This window comes from Camelus dromedarius, chromosome 21, assembly GCF_036321535.1.
Source record: "Camelus dromedarius isolate mCamDro1 chromosome 21, mCamDro1.pat, whole genome shotgun sequence".
NCBI classification, from domain to species: domain Eukaryota; kingdom Metazoa; phylum Chordata; class Mammalia; order Artiodactyla; family Camelidae; genus Camelus; species Camelus dromedarius.
In genome coordinates, this window is record NC_087456.1 from 8442787 (window position 1) to 8461817 (window position 19031).

The 19031-nt window shown below is 38.8% G+C and overlaps 1 long non-coding RNA gene across 3 annotated transcripts in view; it reads right to left on the minus strand.

Moving 5' to 3' along the window:
- The window catches only part of LOC116148682 (uncharacterized), a 25421-nt gene continuing 6390 nt past the window's right edge, over window positions 1-19031 (minus strand). Inside the window, exons 2-8 of one of the 3 annotated variants that reach the window (XR_010377124.1) lie at window positions 14707-14802; window positions 13870-14024; window positions 13365-13603; window positions 7319-7508; window positions 3592-3685; window positions 2270-2324; window positions 1-651 (exon numbers count right to left, since the gene is read on the minus strand). This is a non-coding gene — a long non-coding RNA (uncharacterized LOC116148682). Of the gene's footprint in view, window positions 652-2269; window positions 2325-3591; window positions 3686-7318; window positions 7509-13364; window positions 13604-13869; window positions 15232-19031 lie in introns of those variants that run through there. The other 2 variants (XR_010377123.1, XR_004132215.2) reach the window with 2 other exon arrangements.

Consider the following 19031-nt stretch of genomic DNA (forward strand, 5'->3'; position numbering starts at 1 on the left):
TTCCAATAAGAAAGTTCACAATATAATATTAAGTAAAAGTCATATGAGAGAAAAAAACTTGGGAGAGAATACATCAAAAAAGGAGTTAAAAATTGTAGAAAAATCTGAGAAAGATATAAACACAGTCTTTTCCTGGAGGATTTGCCATTGAAAACTGCAGTTGTTTTCAGTGCCAGGTATCCTTGGTGACCAGTGCCTCCTGAAAGTGTAGAAGCTGCAGAGAGCGGGCTTCAAGCGCTCCCTGAGGGCACAGCTTGTAGATTTCCACTCATTATGGAATCAAATCTTGAGAGTCAGGCCCCAGTCTGAGCACACTGCACTGCCCCACCAGAGAGGGAGAGTGGAGGCAAGAGGGCCTGAAAGTATAAAATGGAAGACACTTGGACAGTGATTAAATTTAAGCAATCTAATTTTTAAAGACAATTCTGCGTCATTTGCATATGAAGAGAAGAGCAGGAGATTATCTGGTGGGCCAGGAGCTAAGCTGGGGAAAGGGATGAAGATAACGAATAACATTTCCTGGGCAGTATTCTTGGAAGTACAGGGTCCACGGCAGTTTCCCAGTTCTCTCACTGCTGGTTTCAATGACATCAAAAGGATCTTTCTTCTTTTGCTTCCTCCTTATTTTTCCAGCACTTATCTCCTAGGTCCCTGGGGAAAAAGCAGTGATTGTCATAATTTTGTTGGACTTTAAACTTAATCAGGCCTGTTGGCATGAAAAGAGTAAGGGCTTCGGAGCCAGAGAAATTTGAATCTGGTCCTCCTCCACCTCTTCTTATTTGTGTGTTCTTGGGAAGCTGCTTAACTTCTCAGGTTTTCGGTCTCCTTGGATGGAAAAGACGATCAATGATACCCACTTCTAAGGACTGTTGTACACAGTAGCCCAGGGCCTGGTGCCCTAGGAACCACATAGTGAATTTCAGTTGTTAGTATACAGTCAACAAATAATATGATTCGGGCTCTTCATGTGCTTAATATACACTGTATTCTTAACATATAGGTCCTGGCTTTCAAAATCAAGGTAAAATCAAAGGTAGGCAAATGCAGTGTAGCTAACAAGTCAAGGAAACTTAAAAAAATGACGAAACTAATAGCAAATAGCATAGGAATCCAGATAAGAAAGAGATGATGCGGATGAGCCCACTCTCCAACCTCCCATTTCATTTGATCCTCACTATGATTCTATTATGGAAGCAGGGGAAGTGATAAGTGCATTTGACAGAACAGAAAACTGCAGCATAGACAGGTCCTGGCTCCATTGCAGCCACTGTGAAGTGATGGATTTAGAAAAATTTGAAGTTCTCTTCCAAGGCTGTCATTCTATTATTCTTTGCTTTTCCTAGTATGAGCCTGTTCGTTGCTATGAGATTTGATACCAGCACTCACATTTCTTGATTCTAAGCCCAGGACTTTGCACCTAAGCCAGGAGTGCTTAGGCAGTAGGAGAATGTGTTCACGTGGACTCTTGTCTGAAAAGCGATTTCCATATTCAGACATCAAAGTGCTTTTACTCTGTTGTAATTACACCTTCCTCCTAACCTGCTTATTGATGTTTGTTCAGTCCCCTTTCGGGTTCTTCCACACTCGAGCTTCCCCCCCCGCGCCCAAATAAATGAATCTTTCCACCTCTTGGTTTTCTTTTCCTTTCAGTTGCTTGCACTATTAAAATAAGTCAATCTTGTTTTCCAAAATAAATATTTAAGTTGAAGTTCTACTCTTCTGTCAAAAGACAAAAATAGGCATCCCAGCAGAAGATGCAGAAGATGTTCTAAAAGTTACACATTTAGAACACTAACAGTGGGAACCCAGTGTTTATATTTGTGGGTGCATCCGTGTGTATATAAACATATACTATCCCTCTGGGGTACTTTCTGGTTGGCTTCTTTAGACTCCAATTTGATCTATAGGTCCAGAGTGGCCTCAACTCCCCAAGACCTTGGGGCATTATTTTGTTCCAAGAGACAATGCCATAGCAATATCATGTTTGCTTGGTTACAGGGACTTCCACAGAGGCCAACATATTCCTGGCAAGGTTTAGCAGGCGCTGAATTTGAAATAATGATAGCATCTTTATAATTTGGTTCTGACTGCTTTTATCCAATGATTCTGTCAACAAGGAGGTATGTAGTACATCTCTGCAATGTGGAGAAAGGGAAATACACATGACCAGCTTTTAAAAATGGATAAATTACATTCGCATTGAAGGTAAAGAATTACTTTTGGGTGTGTTAAGTCATTGTTTAAAAATTCATTACTTTATCATACTTACTATATCGTAAGCACCTTGATGTGTGGAACTTGTTCCTACTGCCCTCGTCCAGGACCTAGAATAGAAATTGGTCCAGAAGGGATGTTACATGATGGGTGATCCATGTAAATGTTAAAAGCAATATGACATCTCATAACAGACACTATACAGTGGAAAAACTAAAAGCCTGGAAGACGTGCTTGGGATCTGGTTTCTTTTAACTAAAACCTTTGCTAAGGATGTCTGTGAATCTTTGGGCTTGGTGGAACCATTTTCTTTAAAACAAATTAATAAACTGATATTCAAAAAGTATTACATGCTATTAGTTAATAAACTAAAATTAATATTACTTTTAAAGTATTTCTAAATTCATGGTAGCTTTCTTTTTAATCACTATATATATTTTTAATCAAAGAGGCTAAGAAAAGTAAAGCTACTATTTATGCAAGCATCCAGGTTTGGATATTGAAAAAGGATTCTAGTACTGGGTTGGGAATCACTTGTTCAGATTAATAGCCTAGTATAAGATCTGAGATGCTGGCCCAAGAAACGCCTTGATTCACATTATGACAATCTGAGTGTTTCCCAATAAATCCAACAGCATATTTTCATAATAGCATGCACAAATTGTATGAAAATGTTACATAATTTATTTATAAAAGTAAAAAATTCCCCCCCCCAACTGATTATCCGGAAATGGTGCCAAATCAATTATTACAACATACAGCAAACATCAAAGAGCCACATGTGGAACTGAGGCCAAAAATGATCTTTAAAATGGAGGAGTGTTCCCCCAAACTTCAGATACACTGAGGTATGAGAGAGTAAAATAATCAGAAAATAGAGATATTGAGAATCTCAAAGTCTTGAAGGGATATCCTTATTTAAAGGAAGTAATTCTCGGCATCTCTGTCTCTTACAGAGCTGGACTCAGCTAATTTCTCTGAGCTGAAAAGTTGTTTGTTTGTTTTTGCACAGGTCCTAGTAGGCCACAGTGGGAGTTTCTGGTCTTGCAGTTACAGCAAGCAGTCTGGAATCAGGAGCTTAGGGTTCTGTTATCGTTTATAAGTCTGTTACCAACTCCTCCTCTCCCCTCCTCACTAGCTTGGTAGGAGATGGGTGAGAATTGCTGCTTCTCAAAATTGTAAGCTTCTTTAATGAAGATGTGTTTATATATGACAACAGGGAGGGAGTGACCCACGTAATTTATGAGGGACTTGACATTAAATTGGCTCCTGTTGCTAAAGTATGTATTAACCAGTATTAAATATATGTTTATGGGTAAATGTCAAGAATATAGCACTCTGTAGGGATGCTAGATTCATGACATGATTTGCACTTACTCTGTTAGTCATAGGTAGACCAAGAACTTCAGGTCCAAGAATAAATGGACATTATAGAAGGTCCACTTGAACTCCAAAGGGGCTATATGAGGGACTACAGAAAAGGAGATAAAGTCAGAGATGGCCAGTGTTTGTCCGAAGAAAATACAAAAATACCCAATATATGACTTAGGCAGAGTCAACATCAAGATGGTCTCCATTTACATCTTCTTCCTCTTTTCTCTCCTCTGGTGCCTCAAATATTTACTGAAATCTTCTCTTTCAAGCTTTGTGCTAGGTCTTAGATTTCAAGAGCAAACAAGACAGATTTGGTCTCTTCCCTCCTGGACCTAACTGTTGCTCCTTTGCATTTACATGTGCATTTCCTGGAGCCTGGTGATCCGATGGCTAGAGCAAACTCCAAAAGTAAGTGGTAAAACTGAAGTACAGCCCTACGGGACCAGGGGCTGATGCCATTCAGTGGGGTCTGTCCAGGAGGGCACTTCTTGTGAATAATTTGACCTTTTCCCTTGTTTTCTCTTGGACTATGGTTACAATTATGTTTAGCCAGGAGTTTTGGTTGCCATCATTTTGTTTTTCATTTGCTTGTCTTTTTAATTTCCCATTACACAATAGGATCTCTTGATCTACCAGTAACTCATCAGAAAAGTTTGATGCATCAGGATAGCTTTACATGATAGTGTTGCAAAGAATAAATGGATGGAGAATTTAACAAGAAAAGAAAGAAAGAAAGAAAAGTGTGGCCTGCCCTACATTTACCCCTTCAGTGAAATCTAGCGTAACTTTGAGGAGGCTGTGCCTACGTGTTCCAGGTGGTGATCGGCAGCAAAGGGAGGTCTTCTCCTGGAGGCGTTAGGAGAAATGAGAAGGAGCAGACTGTGGTCAAGGAGCTTCTAGAGGCTCAAGAGACAAAGCCTTCCTTCTCTTAAAACACTGGTGACGTCAATCTTGAAGTGTGTTTCCCTAATTAGGGAAAATCCTCTATTGAGAGTAAAGAGAAATGTGTTGGGCAGAACGGAAGGGTAGATATTTGAGAAAACTGGAAAAAGTGTGAAATAGGTGAGATAGAGAAAGACAGAGAGATTTGATGGAAAAACATAGGCAATGTTGAAGGTCCAGTCCAGATGGTTTAGTTTCCACTGGCCTGTCTTATTTTCTCCAGTAGAAGACCTGAAGATTTAGAAAGGGGCTTCAAGGAGGTCCACCCAGCTTTGGTGTTTGGCCAGGCAGGTCCAGTGGGAGAACAGGAGGGTAAGAAAGTTAAGGGCACTGGAAAGAAAAAGGGGGGAAATGATGGATCAGAGAATCTCAATCAGAAAGGAAGGGATGAAAGACAGGAGGTGAGAAACGATAGGAAGTAGAGGAGCCTATGAACTAGAGACCTCAGGGAGAACAAAGAATGGTGGCTTGTGAGTAACTGATTAGTTATGTTCAGAGTCAGATGTCTTAAAAAAAAAAAAAGTTCAGATCTGGAGCAATTCTGGGTGACAAGTTCCAGGGTGTGTCTATGAGAATGGGTGGGTGAAGTGGGGAAGTCATTGGAAATGATTACGTCCAGGAAATAAGTGTTTAGGATGTTAAACATGGATATGACATCATCCTGAAATATGGGCGAGGTTGGATAGAAAAGAAGACAACGAGGATGCCAAAGTCTTCAGTGAATCAAGGGCAGTGGGGAAGAGAGGCCAGTAGCTGACAGCCAGCAGAAGGCGTGGAATCATCATATTGCTCTACGGAGAGCTCCTTCCACAGAGGCAGGGAATCTTTCTTTAATGAGAGGTTGGAAGAGAAAGAACCTGAAATTGACAGTGTGGAAAAACATACTATTTACCATAGAAACCACAGAATTGATAAGGCTGACTTGGTAGTTTTAACTTTCTCTTTTAGAAAATTTTAGATAGAACAAGAATTAGCATCTTGAATGGGGCATGTAGTTTGTTCTCTTGCTGGTATATTTTCTTTACGTCATGTTTTCTGTCCCTTGAGTTTATCCTAGTTTTATGCTCTCCTAAAACTGCTCTGCTCCGCTCTGTGCCTGGTCAAAGGGTTTACTTGTTTGCACAGCCCTGTAACATATCATGACAAAGCATATAATGTACCACACCCAGACCCCAGTTCCTGGGAAAGATTAAGAGATATTTAATCCCTCATTTGTAGCTAAGTGATCTGACATCATATTATTATAAGCCCATAAAATGGTGGCTACTGTGTCCACAGCCCCTTGACAAAGAGTGTTAATGAAAGAAAAGAGATTTGAATTAAATCTCTGCTTTGGCAGCTTCACTCATTTATCCATTTATTCACCTATTTATTGACTATATTTTTTATGTCAGCCACTGCTAGACAAACATAAAGTTAGTTGCTAGAAACATAAAGGTGCCAAATTCTTAATCTTTGACTTTGAGAGGCTGTGGTCTAGTGGCATAAAAAAAGACAATTGACCCTTGAACAGTGGTTTGAGCCTCAGGGGTTCACTTTTACAGGCATTTTTTTTTTCAATAAATACTACAAGTATTACATGATGGTTGAATCTGTGGATGGTCAAATACAGGAGTCAGAACCATGGATGCAGAGGGTGGACTGTGGGACTTGAGTATCCACAGATTTTGGAACATTCAGCAGATCCTGGAACCAATTTCTCTCTGTTGTTCAAGGGTCAACTGTAACTACGGACCTTTGTAAAGTGTTGTAAGAGAATATGGCACAAAGTGCTATAAATGTCTGTGTGGGAAGGCCACAAGCTCACAGTAGTTAACCTGCATCCTGAAATAAGAGAGTCGTAGGTAAAGGGCTTAGCAGCTGAGGTGAAAAGAGCACAGAGCTTAGGAAAGAGCAAACAGCTCAGCTAGGCTTTAGCACAGGGTGTGTGGGGAGAGGAAGGAAATGATATCAGTGGGAGGGTGTAGAGGGAGCAGATCCTGGAGGCCTTGAATGCCATGCTCAGGAGGTTGGATTCTATTCTACGGAAAGTCAAGGCTATATAGGATTTAAGATAATTTTTTTTTTTTTTTTTTTTTTTTTTTTTAGATGGCAATGCTGGCAACACGATTGACAATGGACTCGGGGGTGAGAATAGGGTTCGCTTGAGGCCAGAAGATCACTTAACAGATTATGACAAAGGAAAAAAAAAAAAAAAAGAAATTGGTATGGTAAAGGAAAAAAGAAAAAAAAATAGGAGAGGTTTAGAAGGTTGAATTCATAGGACTTGCTGAATGAGATGTCAGGTTGGAAATGAGAGAAAAGTAGAGGACTTCTAGAATGACTGCTGAAGTCCAGCCCAAATTTACTTGGTGTCTTATGGTGGCATTTATGTCTAGAAACCCTGGAGGAAATGGAGTTTTGGCTGGAGAGGAGATTTGAGTTGCCAGTGAGGGAGGGAGATGATAAGATCATTTTTATAGGATGGATTTGAGATGTCTCTCAGAACTCCCAGCTAATGGTCTCTGTACAAAGTAATTGTTTATTTGAGTCTGGAACTCGGGAGAGAGTTCAGGCTGAAAATATGACTGAGATGTCAGTGTCTAGGTTTCACAAAGAGCATGAAAGTAGGTCCTAGAAAGCAGACACAGAGAACACAGATGTTCAGCCTGAGAGGCTTGAGATGAATTTTGGAGCATCTGTGAAACAGACACCGAGGAATTTTTTTTTTTTCTCTTTTAATTTCCTTCCTGCTAGTTTGAAAATCATCTTTGTTGAAAAGAAAGAAAATGAGAAAGTGTTCTCTTACCAACACAAGTGGGATAGAAGTGGGTGCTGCTGCAGAATCAGACAACGCACCGTCATAGCTGGATGAAAGACGGTGGGAGGCTGGAGGGCATCCATCAGCTGCAGGAAAGCCCCTGCTCCACTCGAGGTGATGGTGGGCCTGGGAAGGTGCAGAACCCATGGTGCCCAATCTTCTGACATTTTAAGGAGAACTATAAACACGATGTTTTATGAGAAATTTTCAGATTTTAAAAACCCTGTGCATGAATTCATTTATTCAGCAAATGTATGTCAGATACCCACTCTGTGCCAGGCACTATTCTAGGATCTGGAGACTTAGCAGTACAGAAAGGAGACAAAAATCTCTTTCTTGGGTGAAATTTGCATTCCAGTGTGGGGGTACATACAATAAACACAAGAAATGAGTGAGCTCAAAGAGTCCAATGCAGCCAAAGCAGGGAGATCCAGAAAGAGTCTGAGCAGATGAGATCGGAGAAGTAAGAAAGAACAGGATCCTGTGGAGTCTGATCAGCTATCGTGAGGTCTGGGCTGTCATCCTGGGGGAGACGGGAAGCCACTGGTGCGTCTGAGCCCGGTGACTCTGTGCTTGCTATGTTGAGAGCATACTTCTACGGAGTCAGGAGAAGGAGACCTGAGAGGAAGTAACCCAAGCCAAAGAGGAAGGCTGCTTGGACAAGACTGGAAAGAGTGGAGGTGGGGAGATGGAGTCAGATTTGGAATGTATTTTGGAAGCAGAGATGACAGAATTTGCTGATAGATTCCATGTAGGGTAAGAGAGAAAGTGAAGCGTCAAGTAAGACTCCCAGGATTTTTGGCCTGATCTGGAAGGATGTGGTTGTCATTAACGAAGATGGAGAAGACTGTGATGTTAGGGGTGGGGTGAAATATAGCAGCTCAGTATTTTTTACCTGGTAGATTTGAAATAATGCCCATTAGATCTCCAAGTTGGCTTGTCAATTGGCCAATTGGGTATATGTGTTTACAATTCAGGGGAGTAATTCATACTGGACATATGGTTTCAGGAGTCATAGCGCTAATTTTTTAATTTTTAAAAATTTATTTATTTTTTTATTGAAGTACAGTATATTACAATGTGTCAGTTTCTGGTGTACAGCACAATGTCCCAGTCATACATATACTTTCATTCATATATTCATTTTCATATTTTTTCATTAAAGGTTATTACCAGATATTGAACATATTTCTCTGTGCTATACAGAAGAAACTTTTTAAAAATCTATTTTTATATATAGTGGCCAACATTTGTAAATTTCAAACTCCCAAATTTATCCTATCCCACCCCCTTTCCCCGGTAACCATAAGATAATTTACTATGTCTGTGAATCTGTTTCTGTTTTGTAGATGAGTTCATAGCTTCCTTGTAGACAAGATGTTATCAGGGAAGTAAGTGTTGATAGAGAAAGGAAAAGGTCAAAGGACTGAGCACCGAAGCACTGTTTTTTAGAATTTGGGGAAATGAATAGGAGCCAGCAAAGCCAACCAGCAAAATAGAAGAAAAACCAGGACAACGTGGCATCCAAGAGAATAAAGTGCTTTAAGAAGAAGGAAGTGGTCAACTTGCACCCATGCAGTTGCCAATCCCAAGAAATGACCATGTAGCAATGTGAGGATCACTAATGACCTGGATTAAGAGCAGTTTTAGTAGCGTGATGGGGGGGTGGGCGAACTCTTGATTGGAACGGTTTCAAGACGGAGGAGGGAAATTAGACCCAGGAAGTATTTGTAAATATTTTTGAAGATTTCTAAGGGAAATAAAAATGAAGCAGTGGCTGAAGGGAGAAGTGGGTCAAGAGAGGACTTTTGGGTTTTTTTAAAGATCAGAGAAATTATAGTATGTGTGTATGTTTGCAAGGAAGATCCAACTGAGAGAAAAAAACCGATGATGCAGGTGAGAGGGGAAGCAATTGCTGGAAGAATGTCCTAATGTAGGAGAGGCAGGATGGGGTCCAGGGTCCGAGGAGAGGTTGGGAGCCTAGACAAACGATGCACACCATGTTCCGGGTCCAGCGTGCAAGGCTATCTACCAGTTTGTAATCTCTGCACATTATATCTGCTCATCGTGAAAATATACTGGACACTGTGGGTCCTTCACAGCAGAAAAGGCTTCCTTTGGAAGCACCACCAATATTTAGATGTTCTTCAGTGTGAACATTGCCAAACTAAAACTGCTGCCCATACTTGGTAGGACTTTGAGGGAATCACGTCTTCTAGAAATGGTCAGTTGGATGTGGGTTTGGAATGAAGAAATAAAGATAATGGCTAAATTGATTTCAAACTGCGTCATCCACACGAAAACTACTTACATTTCTTTGTCACATTTTGGTCTTAATCTATGAGGAAGAGGAAGCCACAACATTTCAGCTCCTGGATTAAAACCACCGACATCTCTCAAAGAACCTGATTTGTCTCTAAAGTACATGTTGCAATCATCACAGAAAAATTCTCAACTTGTCAGCTTCTTTTGGAAACTTAGGCTTGTCCCATATTTGAAGTGATGAAAACTGTGTTTGTCAAACAGTACTTCAACTAGAAGTAAAAACATTAGTGCTCTGTGCACAGATTGAGCACCTGTGATCCTTGGCAGCCTTTCTGGATCGGGTGCTTTAGAGAGGAAGGCTCCCCACGGGTCAACGTGCGCATTCCTTTATCCATGGGAGGTACTTGTGTCAAATGGCCAATGAGCCTAGTTCCTCACACAACATGGGGGCACGTGATAAACAGTTGCTAAATTCATGAAAAAAAATTAGCTCTGTCTGCTATCTGAAATACTGTAACTTCCATTAGATCTTGGACTTTGAATTAGCATTTTGTCAAATGATTTTATTAAGAAACGTGAGTAGAACCAGATTTTCTTCTGTAACTCACAAGTTCATTGGCTTTTCAGGGGACAGGTGTTGATACACTTTGGGGCATTTTAGGAAATATTTTGGATAATAAGAGCCTACTCTCTAAGTCATTTAAAAGGAAAGAGCTAATCCACAGTTTGCCTTACTTGCTGGATGTTTCTATCCTAAGAACAAAGAAGACTTTTCAACTTTCGCACTCTGTTCTCTATTTTTCATTGATACAGTCAATTTTTTCCAAGGTCCTATCCAGATGCTAAATAAATGTTGGCTGATAAAGAAGTCTCTGTCCTTTAGGTGGTAACAGCATCACATGAAATAGTTAAGCTGAAAAAAATTCATATACACACACAGTGACTTCTGGTTTAAAATGATGATGAAATGCATATTCATGTTTATTTCTACTCTTTCCCAAAATGCCACTGAAGTGATAGGAGAGACATTTTTTAAAAGGCAGAAGAACACAAGAGAAAGATGAAGGGTAAGGAGAGACACACAGGTGTTTGAATGGTTCCTGACTTAACAGAGAGTAGGAAGCTGAGACCTAACTGTCTGTGGAGGGAGAAGCCTGTCTATATGCTGAAGAACCTCACAAAAGCTGAAACACTGGAGGCACAAAGAGCCTCTGAAGATGGAGGACTGAAGGTATGGACTGAAAATAGGAGAATGGATTGAAAATTTACATGAAGTATATAGACCTCAAAGATCCTTCTCATATCCAGAGCATCCAGGTGACCATCCCGGCAGAAGGCAGTGGGTATTAAGTTGAAAAATCAAGCCATAGTAATTTTTGACTCAAAGATACCAGAAAGTGAAAGAAGAAGGGTGGGAAAGAAAAATATTAAGAACACAGGATGTTGGTAGTGAGGCTTAAACCTCTCTGCCCCATCCCAGGGGATTTGGAGGATTTCTTCCTAGAGAAACAAATGAATCTAAGAGAAAATATTTTCAGACAATAACATATGGAGCTACTTCCTACACTGATAAGTTCCCAACCCAATAACCCTACAGTCAAGCCGACCAGGAAATCAGCCTGGACCAACACATACACACAGAGCAGCTTTTTTGAAGCCTTAGTCTTAAATTATAAAGGAAAGTTATAAACCATAAGACAGTTGAGAAAGGCCTCCAGCATGAAAAACAAAAGCCAAAACTAAAAAAAAGAAAAAAATACAGACAAAAAACCAAAACCAAAACCAAAACAACAAAACTCAGAAAACACACACAGACAATGCGAACAGCAGAAGAAATTCCCACCACCAAAAACAAAAGTAGAAAAAATAAACCTGCATAATTAATATCATCAACTATAAAACAAACTACTATATATGTATGAAATGAGAAAAGGATGCTAATAAAAGCAAAAAAGATATTCAGAACGTAGGGGCTGATGGCAATTAAAAAGATCATAGCAATAATAAAAGTTTAATAGGAGGAATGCATAATAAAATTGAGCAAACCTTTAAGGAACTATAACAAAAAGACAAAGTGATAAAAGATAGAAAAAAAAAAATACAAAGTTAAGAGAACCAATAGGAATCCTAGGGCTAGTGGTCTAACTAGGAGTTCAAGAAAGAGAATATAGAAGAAAAATAACAAAAGAATAATAGCAAAAGCCTTCCTAAAACTGGAGGACATGAATTTCTAGACTGACTTGTCCACACAGTGAATGAAAAAAGACTAATAGCCTAATACAAGGCATGTTGTGATAAAATGTCAGAGTTCCAAGGTCAAAGAGAAGAAACTGTAACCTTCTAGAGGAGAAAACTGGGTCAAACAGAAAGAATTTGGAGTCAGAATGACATCCAAATTCTAGAAGGTAGTAATCCTGGAAATAGATGACAATAAAGAAATGCCTTCAAAATTCTAAGAAAAGGAATTTCAACTTAGATTCTCTAACAACAACAACAACAACAACAACAGAAATCTAGACAAACTTTCCATTAACTTTGTGTGTTAAGGAAAGAGTTTTCAAATATTGAAAAAATTTTTAAGTGAGAAAATTACTTCCCACGCCTCTCACCCTTTTCAGGAAGCTATCAAAATGAGGAGAAACACAAGATGAAGAAGACAAAGGTGCTGGAAGCAGGAAATCCAGTAACAATAATAACGAAAGAGGCAAAGTTAATTCTCAGAATCCGGGTAAAAGGAAGTCCCAAGATGGCAGAGGTACAGATTTGTAGAAGATAATGAAAGACTACACAAGTTTGTACTCCAAAAAGAAGGAACAAAATGGAACTCATAGTTTATTTAATGTTTGAGCATATTTCAGGGGATTTTACAGTTCCGTGTAGTTACTGAAATGTACATAGAAAAACTGAGAAAGCAGTAGAATGAGGCATTTATCAGTGGAACGAAATCTTTAAAAATTAGTGCAAAAAAAGAAATTTAATAATAATAATATGCTACATGCTAATCTGTTAATATTTATGTTCTACTAATATATATACATTTTAATGAATACTAATTTAAGTAAAAATGGTAATGGAACTATATTGAAAGCATGAGGGGGAGAGAAGGGGAAGTATGTGTGGGAGGTGAGGGTGTAAGACAGTTAAATTCTGATCTTCCATCATAGGAAGTCAACAAATAAGGTCTAAAATTGATAAATAGTTCAACATGAAGATTAGAGACATGGAACTATATACCTGAAGATAGAGTTAAAGATGTTGGAAATTGCTACCTTTTCGGGGGATACTGGGTCAAAGTATTGCTGCTTCATGTCCTTAAAAAGTACTATTTGGCTTTTTAAATTGCACACACACACATATAGCCTAAATTCAAATTTAAAAATCACATATAAAGCTGTGTAGGAAAAAAGATGTATTGTGAATATTTAGTAAAAAATAAAAAATGTACATACAACACACAATATAGTGTTGCTACATTGTAGAGTATTAATAAATTCCTAAGATTTACCACTTTGTAATATAAAGGCAGTCTCCTTAACAAAATAATCAACAGATGTACAAATCTTTACTCATTGTTCCCTAGTAAAACAATCTTTACTAAAAGCTGTGGGAGATATACAGAACTATGAAACATAATTCTTACACTAAAATAATAACTGCCATGGCAGCTAATATGTAATTGCTGTAAAGTGAACACCAAGCATTATGTCAAGTACTTTAAATTATCTCACTGTAAGATAGATGTTACCGAGTCCAAACTCGTTCTGCTCACCGCATGACAGGCCAATAAATCGGGAGATGAGGTGTTAGGGCAAGGAACGGTGACTTTCTTCGGAAAGCCAGTAGACTGAGAAGACAGCAGACTAATGTCCTAGAGAAACATCTTTCAAGTCAGAATTCAGGCTCCTTTTATACTAAAAAGGGGGAGGGGTGTGGTTGGTTGTTGCAAACTTCTGGCTGTAGGAATTCTTTGTTCTTGTAGCTGTTCATGTGGGTCAGATCATGGTGCCCCTGTAAACGTCCAACAAAACAAATGTTATTTTCCGTTTTGCAATTTGTTATCTTTATATAAGCGCAAAAGGGTTAATATCCTTAAGGGTTGGAGATTTGAGAATAGGGTCTCCTGTATTTTTCAGGCTAAAGGCAACATTGTTCTGTAAAAGGTGCAGAGCTGGCAAGACTAAGCCTAGAAAACAGGGCACCGGGCTAAAGCAAAAGAAACAGATCTAACATGGGGTCAGATTTGTTCTTTTCTATTACCTAGATACTATTGTTACCTCTATTTTCCAGAAGAGGAAACTGAGGCCCAGTAAAATGAAGTGACTTGTCCAGGTCATGGAGCTCATAAGAGATGAAGCGAGGATTCAAACCCAACCAAGCACAAGGCTTGAGAGTCTGTTCTGGTATCCACTTTGTCAAACTGTTTTATGATCTGGTTGAGAAAAACAAACAGAGCTAAATGCCCTAGTAAGACTGAAAAGAGTTCAACATAATGCTAGAAGAGATGTCACAAAGGGATGCAAGTTTACTTTAGGGAAAATAAATGTATTACTGTAGGACTCAGGAGAGAGTGAGAACCTGGCAGGCTGATGATCAAGGAAGTACCTACTTGGACCAAGCTGGGCAGGAAGGGCATTCCTTGTGAGTGAGTCAAGACCGGACGTGGGAAACTGTGCCAGAAGTCAGCAAAGAAGGTGATTTAACTCGGTTGTAGCAAGTTTTATTCATCCATAGGAGACCAGTGAGAGTGAGGTAGGAAGCCCCATGAAAAAAGACTGGCAGGACCGCCAGGCAGGGCCACTACTCTCCTGCGGTCACCATCCACTTCCCTGGCCCAGTGGCATTATCTCACTTTTTAAACTCTGAAACGGCTTACTTCTAGGAAAGTGGAACTTACCCCTAAGAGTCTATTGGTTCCCTGAGCTAACTCCTGATTGGTCCATTTCTATAAAGCTTGTTCCTAATCAGTCACCTTTATTATACCTTATTTGCATATGATGTTACAAAATGTTGCAAAGTCTAGACTGGTAGCCTATAAAAGGCTATATGTAAACCTATAGATGGGGTCTAGAGCTTGGAGTGTTAACTCCTTTGGGCCCGCTGGCATAATAAACCTGAGTTCTCCATCCCTCGTAGTGCTGCTTGGTCTCTCGCCTGGATCCAGGTTGCTGTCACAACTGACGTATAACACTGAGCTGTAACACACTTTGCTGCAACAAGAACAAGGCAGGAAGGGTTAATATCATATGACAAAAGGCCTTGAGGGGAGGCCAAAAAGACTGGATTTTATCTGGTGGAAATGGGAAGTAATTGTTGATCATTTGAGAGCTTAATCTGGACATAATATGGGTAATCACTTGCCAGGAGCAGAGGAGGTGGGAAGAAAAGCTAAGGGCTGATTGTGAAAGTCTGGATAAGGGTTTCCCAGCAGACTGGGGTTAGTGAAAGTGGAAAGAAAGGTCTGGATTTTGGATGGGAAGAACTAAGACTTATGAAAAAAAAAATGTTGGCTTCTGTCTTCTCTACCAAGGAGAAAAATTTTCAAACTAGAAAGGATGGAACAGATATGATTAAAATGTAATTAAACTGCAAGAAGTTCAAGTAGAATACCTTCAAACACTGGATTCAAATAAATTACAACCCAGAACAAACACTAAGCAATTATGATTTTGAATCAGCTGATAGGATTTCTGTTAAAATGAAAGTAAATATTTCTAGAATTAATAGTAATATATGCTCATATAGGAAATAAATTGAAATAGAAAGAAGAAAAAAATCAGTAAGCTTACCCTACAGATAAAATTTTAGTTAACATTTTGGTTTATTTTTTTCAGTCTCCTTTTTATTTTATTTTATTTTTCAGTCTCTTTTATATATAACTTTGTTTCCATGTTGACACCTAGTCAGGTTGATGATCATATTATGTACAGAATTTATAATTTTCATCTTGCTTGAATAACATTTTAATAAAACATTTCATATTTTGTTACAAATTTATTTGTATGTATACTTCTTAATAATTATACAACATTCAGGAATATAGGTATATGAACTAAAAGTTAACCAAATATAGTTGGATATTTAAGTACTTTCTAATTTTTTTTTTAATGTAATTGTGATAACTTTTTGCTTAAAGTCTTTTTGCTGAATTGTGAAAAACCTTCTTAGGCTATTTTTCCAGATAAAAATCTTTAGGGAAAAATGAGAGAGTATGAAATTAGAAATCAATTTAAACATAATTTCTTTTTGGTGGGGAGGAAACAGTTAAACTGCAAATCTTAGTGAGACAACAAAATGACTGTTTATTTTAACCAGGTTGCTGCCCCTGAAGGAAGGTCAGTTGATAATGACACATGGGAAAAAGTCTTAGCAAAGGAAACATCCAAGGAGGCACAACGGCTTGACAATTAACAGCAGAAGTGCACTCTAGTTATAGCTCTACTTGTGTGTTTTTATAGAGCATTTTACATTTATTTATGTGCATTTACATTTAAGTTAACTGGGACAATGAACACAGTATATTCTTAAGTATAGGTATAATTATTCTCTTAATTCATCATGTTGTGTTTTAAAATCCTGAATTCATGGAAACAGTAGATTGTGGAAAAGATATCTGAGTCAGTTAGTACCCACCGACACAGTGAAAACTATGGTGTTTGGGGTGAGCAGACCAAATACACAGCACCCTTTAAAAACCCGGCCCCTGCAGGGGTTGTTGTTTCATCTTGCGGTACCTTACATTGTGAGGTGTTAGAGGTGTGATGCACTAAGCACAAAACCTGCCCTCAGATGATTGAGTTCAAGTCTTGCCCTGATCATTACCAACTGTATGACTCTGGACTAGTTAGGTAATCCTTGAAATCCACTTAAGGATGATCGTAACACCTGCTTCATGAAATGGATGGAGGACTAGTGAGATACCAGTGAAAAACACCCCAGAGGCAAGAAGATCCTCCCTGCACTTAAATTGTTGCTGTCATCACATCACCTCCGCGTTATTCTGGCACAAGATTTAGTGGGGATTCACTGAACATGGGAGCCTGAAATCCTCCTCACTAGCCCTAGAACACATTACCAGCTCCTGAGATGGAGCAGTGAGAACAAACTGGGGTCAAAACTGTATGAATGTTGGAATCTCCTTGATTGTCATTCAATGGGAGGTCACACTGGAAGTTCCCATGGATGTTCTGGTAATGATGAGCCCTCTGATTTGACCCTGTGCCTCTCAGAATATAGTGAACAACCTGGGTTATCCTATCCAAATCGAAAGATTGATCCAACCTGCTTATAAATGTTTTTGTCATGTTGTCAACTTTCTTATATATATATATAGTAACTCAGTCAGCAAAGCCAAGTACTGTTGTTCCTTATAGGCTAAGATGATTTCACAAGCAAAGTTAACACTACTTCATTAAAGTCGATCTGCTAAATTAAGGAGCAAAAAGGGAATGGGTATATTTGATTGTGCTATCCTTGATGTTATAACTTACTTGGTTCTTTGTTGCTCAAGCCCACCAACTCCAGAACTGAAAACTATGATCTCATTTTATGGTTTTTAATCACCTTTATCGAGGTGCCACTTACATTAACCAAATGGAAACATTTAAAGTATTCAGTTTGATGAGTGCTGACCAATGCATACACATGTAACCATCCCCCACCGCCAGTTGATACATAGAGTATTTCCGTTGCCCTCATAAGTTCCTTCTTGCCCTTTTGTAATCAGACCATTTCCAGTGCTCATTGTAGGGAGCCACTGAGTTGACTTCTATCACTGTAAACTGGTTTTGTATGTTCTAGAACATCACATAAATAGAATCATAGAGTATGTATTCTTATGTGTCTAGCTTCTCTTGCTCAGCAAGGTTTTGCATTTCACTCATATTGGTGTTTGTATCACTAAAACGTTCCTTACCAGTACTGAGTAGCTGTCCGGAAGTACCAATGTATGGAAGCACTGTAATTCGTTTACCCATTCAGCTATTGATGGACATTGGAACTCTTTCCAGTTGAGGCTATTATGAATAAAGCTGCTGTGAACAGCTGCGTGCAAGTCATTTGCAAATATGTTTTTATTTCCCCTGGGTCAATGCTTAGAAATGGAATTGTTGGGTCATAACGTATCTGTTAAGCTTTATAAGATGTGACCAAAGTGTTTTCCAAAGCAGCTATGATATTTTACATTCTCACTAGCAAGGTATGAGAATTCCAAGTGTTCTATATCCTCACTGATGCCTGGATTTTTAAGGTCTTTTTAAACTTTAGTCGCTCCAGTGGGTGCTTAGTAGTATTTTATTGCTTTTGATTTTCATTTCCCTGATGAATAATGATGTCGAGTTTTTTTTTCCCCCTGTGCTTGCTTTGGCCATTCAATATCTTTTTTTTTTTTTTTTTTTTTTTTTTGTAAAATGTCTTCAAGGAATGGAAGCAATATATGGGGAGACGCCTAGGTCTGGGTGGATAATGGTACCATTCTTTGAGATAAAACAGGTTTGAAGTAGAGAGAAAGGTGATTAAATATAAAAATGAGCTCACTTCCATATACGTCTCAAATAAACTCAAAATCATCTTAAATAGGTCTTTTATCCTGGAAAGTTCTTTCCAATCGGATATAGCAGTCAGGGAAGATTTACCTAAACTATGAATTATAAGAGAGAAATGGCCAAAGGTTGAAAGAATGTTTTCAGCCCTCATCTTAATAATTATTAAACAAATATTTATCAAACAAGCCAATAAATTCCAGGGTCATCAAGAAGATAGACTGGTAAATACAATTTAACAGCCATTTATTCAGTGCCTACTCTGCGCATGGAATTGCACTAGGGATAAAAAGATACAAAGATAAATTAGACTTTATACTTGCCCTCAATGAGTTCAACCCTCCCTGCACTTAGACTTGCCCTTCAACTAGCCCAGATGTGGCAGAATGAACTAAGAATGTACCAGCGAGGAGAGGCCAAGTGCTTTGAAACACAAGGATTGGTGTGAGGGAGGAGGAAAGAAAGGCTATCACAGGCATCTTAGAGGAGGTGGTAACAGATGGAGACCCTGAGAAAAGAGCAGCATTTTCAACAGCAATTACAGTTTTTGCTTGTTTGCGGTAAATTGCCTTCTTTACAGCAGACTTTTTGGCTTTATATGAGAAAGTGCAGTTTATCCCAGGGAAATGCTCCTCACAGAGGTCATTGGCTTTAATTTGACAACAAAAACAAGAGCTGTAGGAAAATATTTACCCACAGGTGAATCCTGAGAAATATCAAGGAACAGTTAACTTTATGTCCCAACAAATATAAAGTAACCTATGTAGCAAAAAGAGCCTAATTCTAAAGCTAGTTAGACTTGGGTTCAAACCTTGGCTTTGCTATCTGTATCCTTTAGTCCTATCATTTTCTCTTCTGAAACTCGGGTTTTATCACGTAATACTAATGTACCCATGGCA